This window comes from Chinchilla lanigera, unplaced genomic scaffold, assembly GCF_000276665.1.
Source record: "Chinchilla lanigera isolate Chin_1 unplaced genomic scaffold, ChiLan1.0 scaffold00080, whole genome shotgun sequence".
Classification (NCBI taxonomy): domain Eukaryota; kingdom Metazoa; phylum Chordata; class Mammalia; order Rodentia; family Chinchillidae; genus Chinchilla; species Chinchilla lanigera.
In genome coordinates this window covers 3,842,775-3,850,585 of record NW_004955481.1, presented here as the reverse complement: position 1 = coordinate 3,850,585, position 7,811 = coordinate 3,842,775, and positions in this window count along the sequence as shown.

Here is a 7,811-nt window from a genome sequence, read left to right as displayed (position 1 = left end):
TTGAGCTCACTTTGTAGCCCAGGCTGGTCTCGAACTTGCAACAATCCTCCTGCCTCAGCCTCCTAAGTGCTGGGATTACAGGCATGTGCCACCACGCCTGGCTTCTTTCTTTCTTTCTTTCTTTCTTTCTTTCTTTCTTTCTTTCTTTCTTTCTTTCTTTCTTTCTTTCTTTCTGTTAAGAGAGTTTTATTAGAAATAAGGATAGAAGAATAGCTCCTGGGGAAAAAAAAAAAGAATAGCTCCTGGATTTCCAGGAGGGGTCCAGAGTAGGGTAGCCCTCTTTCTTTTTTCTGTTTCTGATATGGTCTTGTTATGTAGCTTAGTCTGACCTCCAATTTGTGATCCTCCTGCCTCATGCTCCTAAATCTATTGTTCTTAAATTGCTTTATGTTTGGTTCTCCATCATATGCAATGAAAGAGTCATAAATACATAGAACTGTTTATTTGTTGGCCTTTCCTATGAACCTGTGATCTCCTCAAGACAGGAATGCTATCTTAATCGTCTCCACACCCATAGGGCCTGCCATAGTAATGCGCATAACTGACATTCAATAAATGTTTGTTATCTGCCACTTCAGTCATTCCACAAACATTTTCTGCTCTGTGCCAGAAACTAAGTTAGGTGTGGGAGATGGCAATGAGTAAGTGAATGCTGTTTGCCTGTGGTGTCTGGGAGAAGAGCTATTACAAATGTTAGTATGATAAGAGAACTCTAGGAAAAGATGCACACACATGCCAGAGTTTTCTTGAAGTGGCTATCACCTTGGCACTACTGGTGTGTTCCTGGCTGATGGGCATTTCTGGGTTCTTACACTTGGTAGATATATTTTCAGGGCTGTCTAAGGTTCCAAGGACGTCTGAAAGACTTCTGTTTCTTCATGTGAGGTAGATACCAGAGTTACACCTGTTGTATGAACTGTACATTTTTCTGCTGAGCTTCTCTGTGCCACTTGAGTCTCAAAAGTATATCCTTTAAACTGAATATGCCCTCCCCCTTCTCAGAGTTGTGGTGAAGATCAAAAGAGGTCACATGTGAGAAAGTTCTGCTGTATCCAAGTGATAGTTGCTTTCTTTCACCTGACCACAAATAAGTGTCAGTGTATTCTGTTCTAGCTAGCATCCTCACCATGCCACATCATTTGGCCTCACCAGCAATTCTGTTCTTTTCTTTCATTTTATTTTAATCTGTCTTGAGACAGGGTCTCACTATGCAGTTCAGGCTGGACTTGAGCTCACTTTGTAGCCCAGGCTGGTCTCAAACTCAAATGATCCTCCTGCCTCAGCCCCCCAAGTGCTGGGATTACAGGCGTGCGCCACCACGCCCGGCTAATTCTGTTCTACTTGTAGTGAACAAGTGTTTTTGTCTGTCCAGAATTTCTCCCTCTTCTTCTGACAAAAAGTATCATACATTCCTTTTGAGAATCTCCTCTCCATCATTCTGTGTGCTTTTTGGAGTGTTACTGTGAGCCTCTTGCTACAGGTTGGGCATACAATCACAGCCTGTACAATCAAAATATGAGGTATGATTAAGATATATGGTGAATGTTTATATTCAGAAAATGTATTACATACAACAGAGGATACATTGCCGTTAATCCACCTCAAAATATTCCCCTTTGCTTTGAGCACACTTATCCCAACATTATTACCACTTTCTTTCTTTGTTTTTTTTCCAGTACCAGGAATTGAACTCACAACCATGAGCTTGCCAGGCAGGCGCTGTGCCGCTGTGCTAAATCCCTACCCTCTTATTGTCACTTTCTGAAGCATTTCTGAAAGTTTTCTTTTGTGAGTGTCTTTGTGAGATATGGTAAAAAAAAATAGGGGGCTGGGAATTTAGCTCAGCGGCACAGCGCCTGCCTGGCAAGCGCAACGTTATGAATTCGATTCCTGGTACCGGAAACCCCCCCCCCCCCGCCCTCCCTACCAAAAAAGAAAAGAAAATAGTAAATGCTGCTGCTAAGGGCCATTCAATGAAAATGAGGTTCGTAAAAACATCATGGTGTGTCTTCATGTACTCATTCACTCGATCTGGCACTATTTGATTTTTTTTGTTCTTGCTCAAAGTCAAAATGACCGTGAAGATAAACCTTTTGAGTTTTTTTTTTTTTTGGTTTTTCTCCGGTACCGGGAACCGAACTCTCGACCTTGCGCTTGCCAGGCAGGCGCTTTTGCCGCTGAGCTAAATCCCCAGCCCCCGAGTTTTTTTTTTTTTTTAATGTATCAGTTATTTAATTAGGTTCTTAGTAAGAAATTTAGAACACTAATTTATGAGGGTAAATTCCATTAGTCAGAGCAAAAATGGATCGCAAGTAGTCCCCGAGCTGAGGAACGGCTTTGATTTTTGGTAAAATCTGCCAGTCCACTGCTCTGGTCGAGCTTGCGCTGCTCTGAAATCTGGTATCGCTTTCTCAGTGTTGAAGATCTCCCCGTCCTGGTGCCTGGGCTTCCACAGCTTCTTCTCCTTGCAGTAAGCACCAGTGAGGTGTTTGGGGATTTTTTCGTTGTTGATATCAATTTTTGTGGAAGTGACAATGACAACTTTCTGGTGTGTTCTATGCAGAGGAACGCGATTAAGGTTAAGAGGCCCAACCTTTTGAGTTGATTCGAGTTACTGAGGCAGCCATGACAATGCAACTAAAGATACCCATGAGAGAGAACTTCCAGAACTGCTTCAGAAAGTGTCAAGAACAATGGGATAGTGTGTTAAAAGCAAGGGAGAGCACCACGCGTGGTCAGGCACGCCTGTAATCCCAGCGTTAAGGAGGCGGAGGCAGGAGGATCGTTGTGAGTTCAAGATCAGCCTGGGCTACAAAGTGAGCTCAAAGCCAGCTTGAACCACATAGGGAGACCCTGTCTCAAAAAGACAAAAAAAACCAAAAAAAAACAAACCAAAAACAAAACAAAAGAAAAGAAAAAATCCACTGAGGATGTAACTCAACATGAAGTCCTTGGGTTCAATCCTCAGTACTATAATGAAAATAAATAAATAAATAAATAAATGGGGCAAGGATATAGCTCAGTGGCAGAGTGTGAGGCCATGTGTTCAATTCCCAGCGCCGCTCACATACAAAAAAGTTCACTTCTTTGTGAAACAACTGGCCTAAGGCAAGGCATCTGGAATGTATAGGGTACGGCCCAAGCTGGGATTTTTAGAGCTGACGATTTGCACTGTATACACTGTTATGCCAGTGTTAAGAAGCTTCTCTTTGCCTTTAGAGTCACTAAACTGGAATGGACCTTCTGTGACCTTTCTGCTGACTCCGCTCACCCTCTATCCTTGGTCCAGCATCCCTCTGTTACATGTGGTACATGAAATAGACTACTAAGATGCAATTTTCCCTCAGTGTGATCTGTGTGATGCCTTTTATGGAAGTATAGCTGTAATTCATAAGCCCTTCATTCTGTTCTACTCATTTTCACAAAGTCTCCAATGCCTTCAGAATCTACATTTATATTCTGACATTATGTGTTGTGAAGATCTATGAACAGGAGAAATAAAGGATGGATTTTATGGAAATCATTTATATGGTGCCATTTGATAACTACATCAGATTTTGGTGCCCTGTTCAGAAGTTTTGGGGCAGTGAATGAGAGAGCAAGTTATAAAGAAAAGGTCACACAGCAGGCAAGCCTAAAAGTTGTATAAAATCTGAACATTAGCTAGGCACAGTGGCATACATCTGTAATCCCAGCACTTTGGGAGGCTGGAGCAAGAGGATCCCAAGTTGAAGCCCAGCCTGGGCAATTTAGCAACTTAGGGAAACACTATCTCAAAATGTCAAAAAAGGGCTGGTGATGTAGCTCCACTTAAAGATCCCAGGTTCAGCCGGATGTGGTGGCGCACACCTGTAATCCTAGCACTCAGGAGGCTGAGGCAGGAGGATTGCTTCGAGTACGAGGCCACCCTGGGCTACAAAGTGAGCTCAAGGCCAGCCTGAACTACATAGCGAGACCCTGTCTGAAAAGGTTAAAAAGAGAAAGATACTGGGTTCACACACTTGTACTAAAAAACAGTTTCCCTTCTTTGCTGATATGTATATTATACTCAGTCAGAGGTGCCTGTTTCAAAGTTCAGGATTTTTTTATTAATTAATTAATTAATTAATTAATTAAAATACTAGGATTTGAACCCAGGGCCTTTGCATGCAGCTATATCCCCAGCCCTTTTATTAGTTTCATTTTTTTAAATTTTGAAATAGGGTCTTCCTTAGTCTCTAAATTGCCCAGGGTAGGGTCAAAGCAGTGATCATCCTGCCTCAGCCTCCTAGAGGTTAAGATTAGAGATATGTACCACCATGCCTGGCTAAAAGAAGCATATGGTTAAAACAAATATCAGAAATCTTCCTGATTCACATCCTGTATGTAGACAGTATCAGTGGCAGCATTCAGTGTTGAGATACCTTAAACTAGGTGGCAACAGAGGGAGACCCCAGATTTAACCAACTCTACCTCTTCCCTAAAATGGACACATATAACTTCATAATAGAGCCGAGCATGGTGGTGCACACCTGTAATCCCAGCACTTGGGAGGCTGAGGCAGGAGGATCGTTGCAAGTCTGAGACCAGCCTGGGCTACAAAGTGAGCTCAAGGCCAGCCTGAACTGCATAGAGAGATCCTGTCTCAAAAAAGATAAAAAAAAAAAAAGATAAAATAACTTCATAAAAAATACAATATGTTATATAGGAATATATCCAGGCATTGAGAATGGTTGTTTGTGGAAAGACAGAAACACCTAACTGAACTTTTCTTTTTTTTGAGACAGAGTCTTCCTAAATTGGCTAGGCTGAGTTTGAATTTGTGACCCTTCTGCCTCAGCTTCCCAAAGTGCTGGATTATAGGCATGTGCCATATTTCCCAGATACAAATTTTTTTTTTTTTTTTTTTTTTTTTTTTGTCGGTGCCGAGGACCAAATCCAGGGCATCACACATGGTAGACAAGTACTCTACCACTGAGCTATGCCCCTGGCCATTATAAAGTTCTTTTAGTTTCTGAGACACTGAATTTTTAGTTATGAGGTGTAATAAAGACCTTCCCCTTATGCTGACTTGAATTGTCACTTTTAGCCAAAACCAAAAAATTTCTTACTAGTACAGTAACTACTACCTACTACTACCTAGTGAAAACAAGTTGAAAGAAGAGGCACAAAAGCCACTCCCAGGGGAACAACATGTCAACTTATTTTACGTTTTGATTGACAGCTGTTTCCATTTAATAGTCTATGTGGCACAAATCTGATAGGAATTCACATATATATTTTTTCTTAATCTTAGCAGATGTCAGCCAAAGAAAAGGGCATGACAAAATCACCAATTGGTCCTGAAGATGCATTCCAAAAAAAACCTCTCAGTCCACAAACATGCTGCCCTGCCCTCCCACTGTCACAGATGTCCCAATCACAGACATGATGCACTCACTGGTCATGGGATGCCTGCCAGAGGGTAGTGTCAGAGCAGTGGGATGAATATTTACCTCCTTACACATACACTATAATAGCTAACTACTTAACACTTTTTCCAAGGCCTGGGCGCTGAGCTGAGCTAAGCACTTTACATGTTATCTTATTTAATCCTTGCACAACCTTATTTTACAGTTGAAGAAACCCGCACTTAACATGGCTATATATATGATACAAAATAAGGTGGTCACTGATATTAGCAGGTGGGGAAGGCAGGACTGTACATTCAATGTTTTAAACTATTGATATGCTTCTTTTCCACCTACTGCTTAATTTCTTCAGGGATGGATTTCTTTTAGACTCTGGAGTGACTGTGTTAACTTATTCATGATTTGCTCCAGAAGCTGATCTGATACTTGAGCCTGAAAGGTTTGTAGGTCATGACTTTGTTAGATCAAAATGCATTCTACCATACTTTGGTACCCTGGACTAGCATTTTACTGTTGTTAGTTAAAATGAAGAATTTGCTGTTTTCACACACAGGTTTTTTAATTTTTTTTTAAATTTTTTGCCTTTTTGAGACAGGGTCTTGCTATGCAGTTAAGGCTGGCCGTAAGCTCACTTTGTAGCCCAGGCTGGTCTCGAACTTGCAACGATCCTCCTGCCTCAGCCTCCCTAGTGCTGGGATTACAGGTGTGCGCCACCACGCCCGGCACATACAGTTCATTTGAAAAAGACTTTTTTTTTCAGTGCTGGGGATCAAAGCCAAGGATAAATTGATGGGCAGCAACTTATGCATTAGATTTGCATTTTATAAAGATAATCACAAAGTGGGTCCCATTATATAAAAATTTAGAGCTCAAGAAGCAATTTTGGTGCCAGGCGTAGTGGTGCATGCCAGTAATCCTAGCACTCGGGAGGCTGAGGCAGGAGGATCGTTGTGAGTTTGAGGCCAGCCTGGGCTACAAAGTGAGCTCAAGGCCAGCCTGAACTGCATAGCAAGACCCTGTCTCAAAAAGACCAAAAAAGAAGCAATTCTGTATATGATAAGTTTTATTTTCTAGCCTGTGAAATCCTGTTTATACCAAGCACTCTTCTGTAGATCATTCCCATCACTTAAAGACATACAATCTATGAATGTACTGATACAACATTCTAGGATATACCAAATAACATATAGTAATGTATTTATCTTTTTAGTTTTGATTATCAGTTCCATAAATAGTGCCTCATCACTAGTTTCCCAAACTTTTTTTGTACTGGAGATTGAATTTAGGGCCTTATATATACTAGGCAAGCACTCCGCCAGTGAGCTGCATCCCCAGCCCTTTTTATTTTTTATTTTGAGATAGGGTTTCAGTAAGGCTCCAAACTTGGACTCTTCCTGCCTCAGCCTGTCAAGTAGCTGGGAGTACAGCTTCTAGCTCTAAACTGGTAATCCTGAGACACTTCATTCTCACCAAATATTCTCTGATACAGATTTGTTTTTGCCTTCTACCATGAGGAAACAGATTTCCATACTGAATGCCAATGTAACTGCAAAAAATGTACACACTAGCTAATGCTGGTTGGAGACATCATTATAAGCAATGAATTTCTTCGCAAATTTTAATACACAAATTGGACATTGAGTATGCAAACTTGAGTATACTAGAATACTCAAAGAAGAGTTTTCTTTTCCTGTTTATGAATATTTGCACACCAGCTCTGCAAGTGGCCTATGCCTGTAGTTCCATTTATTTGGGAGGCTGAGGCAAGGAAATCTGAGCAATATAGCAAGAGCTGTTTTGAAAACAATTCACACACACATTTCAGAATTCAAGATCTGCCTGTATTACTTGCATCACTCCTCTAATTATAGATTTTTGAATTAAAAGGCACTCTAGAGATCATTTTAGTCTATTGTCATTAGATAGAAAATTATAATCCAGAACATTAAAAGACCTGGTTTAGAACATTTTTTGTCCCTAGGTTGTTTTACATTATTATCTAAATGTTTTGTAGATGCAGATCTTATCTCTATAATAAGATTTTTTTTTTTTTTTTTTTTGTCTTTTTTGAGACAGGGTTTCACTATGCAGTTCAGGTTGGCCTTGAACTCACTTTGTAGCCCAGGCTGGCCTGAAACTCAAAGCGATCCTCCTGCTTCAGCCTCCCAAATGCTGGGATTACAGACATGCACCACCATGCCCGGCCTGTCCTTTTTAAAAGGATTTGATATCCTGAGGGTGGGATAGGAGAGAGGCTTGGGGAAAGACACTTGAAAGTAGTGGATGGCACATGCCTGTAATCCCAGCACTTGGGAGGCTGAGGCAGGAGGATTGTTGCAAATTTGAGAACAGCCTGGGCTACAAAGTGAGCTCAAGGTCAACCTGAACTGCATAGGGAGACTCTGTCTCAAAAAGACAAAA